Source organism: Otolemur garnettii, unplaced genomic scaffold (genome assembly GCF_000181295.1).
Source record: "Otolemur garnettii isolate 467f Iridium unplaced genomic scaffold, OtoGar3 scaffold00026, whole genome shotgun sequence".
In the NCBI taxonomy this organism is placed as follows: Eukaryota; Metazoa; Chordata; class Mammalia; order Primates; family Galagidae; genus Otolemur; species Otolemur garnettii.
The window spans coordinates 1,531,197-1,544,572 of NW_003852421.1; the positions used below are offsets into that span (position 1 = coordinate 1,531,197).

Consider the following 13,376-nt stretch of genomic DNA (forward strand, 5'->3'; position numbering starts at 1 on the left):
ATGCAGCAGCAAGTGGCCTGGTCACCATACAAGGTTTGACAATTAAGTTCATGAACTTGCTACTGTGTGCTTACTTTGGCAACCCTGTACAAAAAACTCGGTAAAGGTTCATAACCTTGGTATACATCAGTGTCTCACAGCAGTGTTTGTGTCAACATATGGTGCTGTCTTGCTAAGTGGCATTCATTGTTGTCATATGCTTTTGTCTGCCATTACCAGACTATTGGAGCTTAAATTAGAGTAATGAGCTCTAATTTACATTCATAAATTTCTTAAACTTTGTGAGAGTGGAACTTAAATCAGGGGCATGTTAGTCCAAATTTATGTGGATAGTACCATGAAGAAAATGGCAGTGTACAAATAGATTAAATATTTTTCTGAAGGGAGGGAATGTATCACTGATGAAGAGAGGTTAGGGCAGCCAGTAACAAGCAGAAATGAAAAAAACTCTACAAAAAATTGTTGACTTGTGCATCAAAATCCCCAGTTGGCTGTGAAATGCATAACAGACCAAGTAAACATTAATGGAGAAATAGGAAAATCTTAACTGAAAATCATGGCCAACGACTCATGGCTCTTGCATCACAACAATGCACCAGCTCACACAGCACTGTCTGTGAGGGATTTTTTTTTAGCCAGTAAACAAATAACTCTCTCCCTACTCACCTGATCTGGACCCCACTGACACTTTTCTTTACATGAGATAAAGGAAATATTGACTAGAAGATATTTTGATGATATTTGGGATATCAAGGGTAATATAATGACAGCTTTGATGGCCATTCCAGATAAAGAGTTCCAAAACTGCTTTGAAAGGTAGATTAGGCACTGGCATTAGTGCATAGCTTCATGGCCTATTCAAAGGAGAAGTACCTGGTGGAATACTGTGAAGGACACCAAAGTGATACTCAGCAATGATAGGTAGCACTTTTTGTAGGATGAGCTTGCAAACTTACAAGTGTCAGACCTTATATGTACTGTTTCCCCAGAGATGCTCCTGGGTCCAAACATGAATGAGCAATGATCTGGTGCTCTATGAGACCATTGCAGTGAATTTCTGGATGTTCCAGTTCTCTCCAGAGCCTTTAGTGCTAGGGAAGGACCAAAGGTAGTCAGGGCAAAATGGCATCTAGCCTATACGTCGTGCAGGAAAAACACAGGGAGCACCTGCCATCATCACCAGTGCTATTCTAGGCACTGAGAGTCATCTTCACAAGACACTTGTAGTCTAGCAATTAACATACAACATCTTAAATGCATCAATAGTATATATGAGCTGAGTGCAATGGGGGCACCTGGAAGGGAATGATGAATGGCTTAGAGGCCAGAGATAGAGGAAATGACAATCAGGAAAGATGCCACAGATAATGAGTCATTTGGGTTGGCCTTGAAAATAACCTTAAGGGGATTTTACCAGGCTGCAAAAAAGGAAGGGTGTGTGAGAAACAAATGGTCCCAGGGCAGCAAAACCTGGAATGGCAGGGGAGGTGGGTAGGAGGACAGACCCATGCCTACTTTCAAATCCTAACCCATCACTTATTTTCCATCTGTAAAATGGGGATAATACTAGCACCCACTCATAAGATTATTACAAGGCTTAAGTGAGTTAAACACGAAATGTTCTTAGGCCTATGCTTCACCCATGATTAAACCCAACAATGTCGGTGACCACGATTGCCAATTCCACACATGCTAACATAGCCACCCCCAACTCTCCTCTATTCCTTTTGCTTCTGGTAATTCTGGGGACACCTCAGTCCTTGTGTTCTACCCAGCATGTGTATTTTGGCTTGGCACATCCAGGCTGCTTCCTTGCTCAGCAATGCAGCCTGCTCACAGATGTGTTCTTCTGTCTGCTAGCAGTACCTTCCCGTATGGGATGATTCGCAAGCCAGGCCCTCCATCAACCTCAGTGAGTCCCAGAAGGACCTTAGAACAAGCACTTAACTTGGGGACAGACTCGCATCCCAGCTCTGTCCTTTACTACCTCACACATGCTAAACATTCTGAGCTTTAGTCTCTCTGTTGTTGGTAAAATGAAGGCAACAGCACTACCTCTCAGGGCTCTTAGGAGGTGTAAGTAGAAAGAAGTAAACAAGTGTGCAGAGCTGTTTCACCCAATGCCTGAAACACAGTAAGTGCTCATTAAATAGTAGCATAAACATACCCCACAGAAACCTTGCAGTGGCATACAAATTGCTCTGTATTTGTTCACTTTTCTGACCACAGAGTCATAGCCTTGATCATGCTATGAAGGAGACCTTTATTCCTGCTTTGGTATTTTCTCAGATAGAAAGGAACTCTTGCTCAGACTGGAAGGTACATCCTACACACCTCCTCTAGGACTTCCCTAAATGGACAAACTCTTCACAATGAATAAAAAATAGAACAGAATGTCATTGTAGATGCTGCCTTCCTTGTATGGCATCACCCACCATGAAGGAACTTAGGGAAGAGGGATGTGAACACAGAAAAAAATTGAGGCGCAGGCTAAAGAGGGGCCAGAGCCCTTTCTTTCTTGCTTCCTCATCCCCTCACCCCCAGTTTCCAGGGCCCCAATTTGTTCTTTTTTTGTCCTTGATGAACACAGTCCCCATAAAGGAGCTGGGGAAGACTGGTAGAAAGACTGGATGGAAAAAAAACCCAGAAGATTCCCAGGAATATTTGCATTTGAGCAGATGGGTAAAGCTAAAATCAAAGGGATGCAGGTCTAATTAGGGAATTGCAGGCTCAGGAATGCCAGGAAGGAAAAAATACTGTGTAACTGGGAGATGTTCCCAGAGCCACTGTAATTAGACCACACAAGGCCTGTCCCAGGTGTGGCAGTCTGGGGCTGGTAGGAAGCAAAAATGAAAAGTACATTTCTCATAGTTCTTAAAATTAAATTAGAATGTAAAAAAAAAAAAAAAGCCTAACAGCCTTGAAAAAGAATGAGGTAGAGATATATAAGCTGACAGAGAAAGAGACAAAAGTGGATAAAGCAAGATCCAGGTCAATATGTATACAAGGAACAGCCATATATAAATGTGCCCATGTTTGTGCAAACTTGCAGAAAACTCTGGGTAAACCGGTGGCAGTGGCCATGTCTGAGGAAGGGGCTTGGAGGATTAGGCGTCTGGAGTGGAAGAGAAAGCCTTATTTCTGTTTTCTTACTTATATTCTTACATTCTGTTGATTTTTTAAATTATATGTTTGCATCACTTTTTCAATTTAAAAAATAGGTTCGAAAAGACAGCATGAGAAAATTCAGGGAGCTATGAAATCTTTTGTTAAAAACAACAGCATGAGGTATTATTCTTAAAAGACTAGGGAGAAACCACAGTTAGCAACAAATTCAGTTAGGATGCCATGAATTCAAACCCACACCCCAAACCCATTTTGCTAGGTTTCAGGATTCAGGTTAAATTCTGTGATGTAAACTGTTATTAAAGGTGACTAAAGAGCCAGGAAAACTGAGAAGAAAGATCCCAACGCTTGATCTGGCTTTCTTAATGATGTAGGCTTTTATCTTAAAAAGAACAACCACTACATTTCCAGACCTATTTTTGAACAACAAGACAAAGTTTCAGGAAGTTGTGTTCTTCATTAGTCAAATTGCCCCCTGCCCCATTCATACCTGCCCTCCCTTCTGAGCCTACAAATGAGTTCTGCAGGCACTGGCTGCCTTGCTCCGTGTAAACAGGGGTTTCCCAGGAATTTGGAGCGATGAGTTTTAAGGTGGGTCAAAATCCAAAGCTGCCTGTTGTGTCGGTGTGAATGCTGCATATTCATAGACCCGTTTATCATACTCATGACTTGAGAGACCACTCTGAGAATTTCCACTCTGTTCCTCCTGTTTCTGCTTTTGGGATTTGGTGATTACATTTGTTGATGAAGAAAAACAAAACAAAAGCCCCATAACTCCTGAAAATTAGAAAATTTCCCAGTGGAACATTCTATTAAGGAGAGGAGAAGGGAAAAAAACCCATAAGATTTCACATCCCTACCAACCAGACACCACCATCAATTCCCAAAGGTGTTGAGAACAGCAAGAAAAACTACTCCTAGAGAAATTATGTAGAAATGCTCTGCTTCACCAAATACTACACAACTTAAATTAAACTGGGGGGAAAAAGCTGGCTTTGAAAAGACACTATTAACATCTAAAATATCCTTATCCTCCATGCACCACAAGAGTAGTAAATAAATTTGTGAAGTAAAAAGGCAACCGAGAACCAGAAAAGGCGGCTGACAAACGTTTGATGGCAGATGGATCTATGATCTCACACAGCAAATTTCACATTATAGGAAGTTTCCTGGTGAATTTCTATAAGCATGCTGGCTCAAACATGCCAGTGACATTTGTTAAGATATACATCTAGGGAACAAAATTCGTGAGTGGAAGAGTTTACTGTGCTTGGCATCATGGGCATAACCGAGAGACTCTCTATCCTTAAGAGAGATGTGTATAAATGCCTTGTAACAATTAGAATAACACCACATACTGAACAAGGTCAAAGGGAAAGCCTGTAAATTTTTTTTTTTCAAATCAACATCTCCACACAGTTTACAACACATGCCAGGCACAGGGCTCACTGCTTTAGATGCATTATCTTATTTCTCTATGAGAGAGATGCTATGGCCATCTCCATTTCACTAATGATAAAACAGAAATCCCAAAGATTAAGTAACTACCAAGTTCAGAGCCCAGGCCACATGCAGCTTGCTTAGGACATTTATCCAACCCGCCAGGATGTTTTATCCAGCAGTTTTTGCCACTGCTGCCTGTCCTGATTAGAAGCTGACTCATCCCAGGGCCTGCAGTCTGGCCCTCCAATAGTCTGAGGGACAGTGAACTGGCCCCCTGTTTAAAAAGTTTGAGGACCCCTGTCACCAGAGAAAATCCTCTGAGCAGTTAATCAGCAGTAAATTCATGCAACATCATGCATTGAATCTTCACCCAATCCTCAGTCAGTATCCAAAAACAAACTTCCCAACTCTACCAATTTTTTCTATAATCTGTCGGACAGCTCTACATGCAACTCTGCTAAACCAGGTGCTAAAAATGCTATCTCAGTTGTGTGAGGTCAGCTTATACAGTTTTTCTTTGTTCTTTTTAACATAATAAACATAAAACTCACTGGCTTCCTGGCTAGACATGAGGGGGAAGCAAGTTGTTCTATGTTATCTAACATTAGAGTATTCGTTTAACATAAAGAGGTAACATAAAATTTTATTTCTTTTTCCTTGCTTTAAAATGTTCTCTTACTTAAACAAGAAAAATGCGATCAAATCAAAATATGTTTCTCTCAGATAATAAGTGTATTTTGGGAAAGTAGTATATAAAACAGAATAATTTCTTAAATACACCAGGGAAACCATTGAGAAGAGGGTTATAATGAATTATTTTGCAATGTAAAGAATTCTTTTGTATGAATTTATTCATAATCCACCTTGTGCCAAAACACACGTTTCAGGCAGCTTAGGAAGACACATATAATCCCAGATAAATACATTTTGAAAACAAATAATGGTTTTGAAGCAAATGGAAAACAATGGCACAAAAGAGAAAGCCAGGAGTAAAATGAGTACAGAAAATTCATGAGGGGCTAGGCACTTCACAGAGGTGGGCCTCAGCATGAGCTGGGAGCGGTCTGGCATCCCCACACCTAGAGGGAAACATGATTAGCTACACAATTATAGGCATCTGTGCAATTTCAGAAAGATCAAACCCCCAAATGAGTTGTGGTTTTGAATGTTTCCCTCACCTCCTGACAGTAAGGTTCTGAACCACTCTGCGAGAGGCTGCTCTCTCTCCCACACCCAAGAAGGGCAGGGTCAGTGTCGTCCTCCATGGTCAGAGTTGTTCCCAGGCATTTCTTACCTACAGTTTTGTCAAAGCTTCTACCCCTCTTGTCATCTTCCAGCCTCATCCCTGAACAGTGCTGGGTTCTAGCCGTCAGTCTCCACTGCATGCACACCGGCATCCTCAGCAACTGGGGATCAGGGTGAATGCTCATGCAACACCTCCAAGTGTCTGTCTTCACTGTCGTTAGCATCCCAAGGAATCCTCGTTACATTATGCATCACATGTTTCAGTGAAGGATGGACCACGTTTACCACAGTAGTCTGATAAGATTATAATACCTTATTTTTTCTGTACCTTTTATGTGTTTAGGTATATATAGATATGCAAATATCGCTGTGTTCTAATTGCCCTACAGTATTCATGCAGTATTCAGTACAGTAACTTGCTGTACAGGTTTGTAGCCTAGTAGCAACAGGCCATACCATATAGCCTAGGTGTGTTGTAAGCTATGTCAGCCAGATCAGTATAATAAACTCCATGATGTTTACACAGAGATAAAATCATCTAACATTTCTCAGAATATATCCCCATCATTAGGCAACACATGAGTATAGCAAATTTAGCAAGTTTTCTGGATGGATTATCTATACACAAAATTCAATTGTAGTTCACTATCGTAATAATAAATATTAATAGTTTGAACATGAAAAAATAATTAAAGATACCATTTATTTTATCAAAAGGTATCAAGTATTTAGGAAGAAATGTGACATTGTATACAATTGCCCAAGTGAAATGAAAAACTTACAGCCATACAAAACCTGCACATGAAAGTTTTTAGTGGCTTTTGTTCATAATTGCCACAACCTGAAAACAATCTAAATTGTCTCTCAATCGGAGTATAGATAAACAGAATGGGGTACATACAGGCCCTTGGTGGAATATTACTCAGCAATGTACAGGAATGAATTACTGACATATGCAAAGGCATAGATCATTCTCAAATGCATTTTAAGTTAAAGAAGCTGGACTCAAAAGGCTATATGTTGCATGATCCCATTTTTATGATAATCTGGAAAAGGTAACACTATAGAGACAGAAAACAAATCAGCAATTGCCAGAGCAGAGATGAGAGGAAACCATTACTGATAGGCAGGACAGGGAGATTGATGTGATTGTTCTGTCTTGATTGTGGTGGCTGTTATAAAACAGAATACATTTGTCAAAACTCACAGACCTATCGTACAAAACAGGAAGTTTTACTATATGTAGAGCATACCTTAATTTTTTAAATTTAAAGGATAAAAAATAAATATTGTATACTACATGGAAATTAATTTCAAAATAACTCTCACTAATAGAGTTGTTTCAAGAGTAACTTTGTAACCATTCAAAATGACCATTTGTATATCCTACCCTAGTACATATTCCTGTTTAAACAGAGATTCAAAATAAACAATGATAACACAGTGATAAGACAAAGAAATAGAAATTAAATTAGTTAAGTCCTCATCCTATGAGATTATTTGAAATTTTGATAAGTATTTAAATTTTTAAAACAAGAGAAAAAGTCAAATTGTGAAGTTTTTGTGTTTGCTGAAAAAAATGTTAGTTAATACATAAGATATTTTAGAAAATTTGATTAATATCTTTAAAATTGAAATTGATTCTTCTCTTTAAATTATGAATTGTTTTCAAAATTAAGAATAAATGGAGAAAATAAAGTATTATATCAGTAGTACAATTTGATAGTTGCCTAAATTATATCTCTTTCAGGCTGTTCAGCTTTATTAAAATTAACTTACAAGTTATAGGACATTTAAAAACATTTATGTAACTCTCTGCATATCTGTTGCTTAAAGTGAAATAAAAATTTGAAATTTAAAATTAATAAACATATTCTTCAATCAATTATGAGAGAAGATAAATTGAAAAATCCAGCTATACTCTCAAACATGAATAATACCAAGAAAATCAACTTTTACAGTTATTGACAAATGTGCAGAAGTAAGTCTTAAAAACAAGAATAAACAGGGAAAAAATAATCTTTTCAATAAATGAATCTAAGTTTACTAGATCTCCACATAGAAAAAGAAAGAAACTCACTCCTACTTCATACACAAAATCAATTTCTGGTAGATTGAGATCTACCTGAAATGTGATAAATAAAACAATGTAGATTTTGGAAATGTGATAAGTGTGACCTGAAATGTGATAAATAAAACAATATAGATTTTGGAGATAATATAGGGGAATATCTTCATGACCTTGGATTAGAAATCGTAAGTGTGAAGAAAAAGATAGATTCATTTGACTGCATTAAATTTAAATCTGTTCATCTAAAAACATTAAGTGAACAGAAACTGAGCCACTAAGAAGTGATAAAGAACTTTCCAAAACCTGATAAAATCAAGTTGGCAAGAATGTCAAACAATGGGAGATCTCAAACATGGTTGTAAGAGGATAAATTGATAAAAGGACTTTGAAAAACAATCTTGCCTTATCTAATAAACATGGAAGTAATATATCCTATGGGGAAGAAATACTTCTGGCTATCACAGAATAAGGAGGTCAGCAAATTCTCTCCCCAGAAAACAAGTATAAAGTTGGACAAAGTTATTAAAAACAATAATTTTATGGCTCTGGAAATTTACCAAAGGCAAACAACAAATAGAGGTATTCAGTCATGAAAAGTTGCAGGAACTTAAGGAAAAGAACAAGTAAGGGTCTGCAGACTTATTGCTAGGAGCAGCTCCAAAACCCTGCTGACTTGGTCAGCCAAGTAGTTTTATCACATAATGAACAACAGTAGCAACAGTTTACTTCCAACTATTGATGGGTTTAAGACAGCCATCAATGAACAAATATTATACTGATATAAATATCTGCCCCTCTCTGCCAATACTGAGACAGCAAGACCAACCCCTCTTCTACTGCCCTTCCTCAGACTATTCAGCATGAAGAAAAGGATGAAAGCCTTTATAATGGTCCATTTCCACTTAATAAGTAAAAAATATATTTTCTCCTCCTTACTGTTTTCTTAATAACAGTTTCTTTTCTCTAGCTGTTTTTATTGTAAAAATACAGTATGTAACACATATATCATACAAAATACCTGGCAACTGACTATTTAGATTGTCAGTAGGGTCCCATCAATAGTTGCTATTACTAGTTAACATTGGGAAGAATCAAAAGTTAGATGGATTTTCAACTGTGCAGGGGAGCAGCACCTCTAACCCCCATATTTTTCAAGGTGTACCTATAGTCATTCTCTGCATTTATGTGATAATAAAAGTACACACACACAAAAAGGAAAAAAGTAATGGATTTATATTTAAGCAAAGTTGCTATATTTTGCTGTAATTAAGTCAACATTAATCTGAATCAGAATAGTAACAACTTAAGTTGCATATTATAACCACTAGAGTAACCTCTAGGAAAATATTCATAAAATATAATTTAAAAGTCAACAGAAGTAATATAAAAGGGAATAGAAGAATAAAACCTCCAAAAAGCCTCTCCTCCATAAAGACCATTAGAACATTGGCAAAACATGTCAAGATCAACTTTTTTAAAGCTCTGGAAATCAACCAAAGGCTGGAAACAATCTAGGAGCATTTATGTAAGAAAAACAGCTAAAGCTCAGTAGAAAAGTGAGCTTTCTGGCCTTTTAACATGCCTTCTTGCCACCCCCTCTCCTAAGCTTGGTACCCTTGAAAACCAAGAGTCTATAATCACAATGAAATCCATCAGCCTGGCAGTCCCTGGAGGGGCTGGAGCTCCTTCAAAACCACATTCCAGAAAAATTGTCATTATTGGACTTGTCTGGTGGTTTCCTGGAAGATTTCACTTGTAAGGCTTGTCTTTATTTGTCTATACTGAAAAATAATCTTTACCCCAGGGCCATTTGTTGGAAAAACAAATGATGACAATTAATTAGCATTGTAGTTGCCTAAGACATTGAGAAAAAAAAGAGAGACTTGAAAAACTAGAGAATAAATTGTTGATGGAGGCTTTTAAAATCTCAAATAAATTACTAAGAATCTAGAAGGAGGGCTTTGCTTATACTCAAGGTTGTTCACATGTTTGGGAAAACATGAGCAAGCCCTAATCTATCATCTCTGATTGACCATGAGGCTCTACAAAGCATGAAGTGAAGACTAATGCAGAATTATAAATTGCCTGATTGAGCATTGAGGTTCTCAGCAATCACAAGACACTTAGTGGTTTCAAGCATTTCAGAAAATCTTTATCCAGTCACTAGCTGACCACTAAGCTAACCAGACAGACACTTCAGTGGCCACACATTATAAAGAATATGGATTTACAGAATTTGTTCAGAGGATTTATAAAACAAAAAGTAACAATAATTACACAACCGCAAAAAAAAAAAAAAAAAAAAAGGGCAACATCAAATGCTGGAGAAAGAGAGGAATCTGATTTCCAGAGTTACTAAATTATATTATTTATTATAATATGTCCAGATTTCAAAAAAAAAAAATTGTAAGAGATTCCCAAAAAAAGAAGTATGGTTTATACATAGAAAGAGATAATAGGTAATAGAAACCATCTTTAAGGGAGCACAGGTGTTGGACTTACTAAACAAAGACTTTAAATCAACTATTTTAAATATGTTCAAAGAGCTAAAGGAAACAATGTCTAAAGAACTAAAGAAATGTATGAGGATAATACCTCATGAAATAGAGAAAAATACATAGAGATGAACATTTAAAAGAAACATAAAATGTTGAAGTTTAAAAGTTTAATAGCTGAAATAAAAAATTCCCTAGAGGGGCTCAACAGCATATTTGAGCAGGCAGAAGAAAGGCCATAGAACTCAAAAATAAGTCAATTGAGATTATCTACTCTGAGTAATAAAAAGAAAAAAGAATAAAGAAAAGTGAACAGAGCCTTGGGTTCCTATGAGGCACTATCAAGCATACCAACATATGCTCAATGGAATCCAAGAGAACAAGGACAGAAAAAGTCAAAAAACATATTAAAGAACTAATGGGTGAAAACTTTCCAAATCTGATGGAAAGCATTAGTACACATCTGAAAAGGTCAATATACACAAAGTAAGATAAACACAAAGAGATCCACACCTAGACACCTAATAACAAAATTTCTGAAAGATAAACTCAAGGAAAAGATCTTGTAAACAGCAAGAGACAAGTGATTAATCATGTTTAAGTCATCCTTTATGAGATTAACACTTTGATTTCTCACTAGAAACCATGGAGAACAGAAATAAGTCGGGTGACATATTCAAAGTGCTGAAGAAAGAAAAGACTAAGAATTCTATATCCAGAAAAAATTGTCTTTAAGGAGAAATTAACACATCACAAGGTAAACAAAAACTGAGTGATTTCATCACAAGTTGATCTGCTCAATAAAAAATTTGTCCTGAAATAAAAGGACACTAGACTTTACATAAAGAGATAAAAAAAAAAAACACTGGTAAAGGTAACTACATAGGTAAACATAAGACAGTTTAAATACATTTTTATTTGTAATTCTTTCATATTATGTAAAAGACAATTGCATAATGCAGTAATTATAAATTTGTGGTGACAGGCACATAATGTGCAAAGAATTATTGTAATCTTGGTTCCACCTTCCTTGCACAAAATGTCTACATAGAAACCATCCCTGCTACACAGAAGGAGGTGCCACAGCCTCAAGCTCACACAGGGTCTGAAGCAGAATCTGACAGCAATGATTCAGTATCAGAGATGGAGGAACAAGATTTACACAGGCAATCACACAACAAGTGCAGCTGACAGCAGCAGCTGAAATCAATGAAGAACCAGTCAGTAAAGCAAAACAGAATAGGAGTGAAAAGAAGGCACAAAAGGCTATGGCCAAACTGGGTCTTTGAAAAGTTACAGGGGTTATTAGACTTACTATTCGGAAATCTAAGGATATCTTCTTTGTCATCCCAAAACAAGATGTCTACAATAGCCCAGCTTCAGATCCCTACATAGTTTTTGGTGAAGCCAAGATTGAGGATTATCTCAGCAGGCACAGCTAGCAGGTGCTGAGAAATTCAAAGTTCAAGGTGAAGCTGTCTCAAATATTCAAGAAAACAAAGAGAATCCAATTGTACATGAGGAGAATGAGGAGGAGGGGGTTGATGAAATAGGTGTGGGAGTTAAGGACATAGAATTGGTCATGTCAAAAGCAAATGTATTGAGAGTAAAGGCAACATGAGCCCTGAAGAACAACAGTAATGATATTGGAAATCTCATTATGGAACTAACAATGTTAACCATCAAAAACTGAGGAATTTTTTTTTTTTTTTTTTTGGTGCTTCAAATAAGTAACTTCAGCTTGATTTCAAATTTGAATTTTTTCTATCATTAATAAAGTTACAGCTTCTTGTTGGATTAATAAAAAACAAAGAAGTAATTGTAGGACAATAGCAGCACAAATGAAGTGAGAAGGAATAGAGCTATAAAGGAGCAAAGTTTTTTATGCTATTAAACTCAAGTTTATATTAATCCAAAGTAGATTGTTATAAACCAAAATGTAATCATGATCCTCAAGGTACCCATTAAAAAAGATAGCTCAAAAAAAAAAAAAAAGGAGTAAAAGAAATGACAGGGAAATTAAAATAGTAGACTAGAAAACTTCTATTTAACACACAATAAAGGAAGTAATGGGGGAATAGAGGAACCAAAAAAACATAATACATATAGAAAATAAATATCAAAATGACAGATGTAGGGCAGTACCTGTGGCTCAAAGGAGTAGGGCACCAGCTTCATATGCCGGAGGTGGTGGGTTCAAACCCAGCCCCAGCCAAAATGACAGATGTAAATCCTGCCTAATAAGTAATTGCATAAAATGTAAATTGATCAAACATTCCAATCAAAAGAAGAGGTTGTTAGTATGGATTTTTTTTTAATGACTAAACCATATGCTATCTATACGAGACACACTTTAGAATCAAAGACATGAATAGGCTGAAAACAAAAGGATAGAAAATATATACCACCCAGCAGAAACAGAAAAGAACATTTTATAACATTAAAGGAGTCAATCCATCAAGAAGATGAGACAATTATAAATATCTGTATGTATTACAACAAAACCTCAACACAGGAATCTCCACACAACAGTAAACTAAGCATTATTCTCAAGTGCTTATGAAACATCTTTCAGGCTAGACAATATGCTAGGCTACACAACAAATCTTAATACATTTTAAAAGGTTGAAATCATATAAAGGACATCCTCTGAATACAATGGAATGGAAATTAAAAATAAATACCTGAAGGAAATACAGGAAAATCACAAATAGTAGAAATTAAACAATACCTACTCAACCAATGAGTCAAAGAAGAAATTAAAAGGGAACTTAGAAAATATTATGAGATGAACAACAACAAAAACATTACACTGAAATTTACAGGATGCAGTGAAACCAGTTCTCAGAGGAAATTTTATACCTCTGAAAACATACATTGAAAAAGAAGAAAGCTCTCAAATCAATAATCTAAATTTCTCCCTCGAAAAATTAAAAAAAGAAAAATACTAAATCCAAAGCAAGCAGAAAGAAGAAAATAATAATAATCAGAACACA

At 36.4% G+C, this 13,376-nt stretch overlaps 1 pseudogene; it reads left to right on the forward strand.

Moving 5' to 3' along the window:
- The first annotated feature begins 849 nt into the window (after nucleotides 1-849).
- LOC100951345 lies at nucleotides 850-12,073 on the forward strand (annotated as a pseudogene).
- Nucleotides 12,074-13,376: the final 1,303 nt, after the last annotated feature.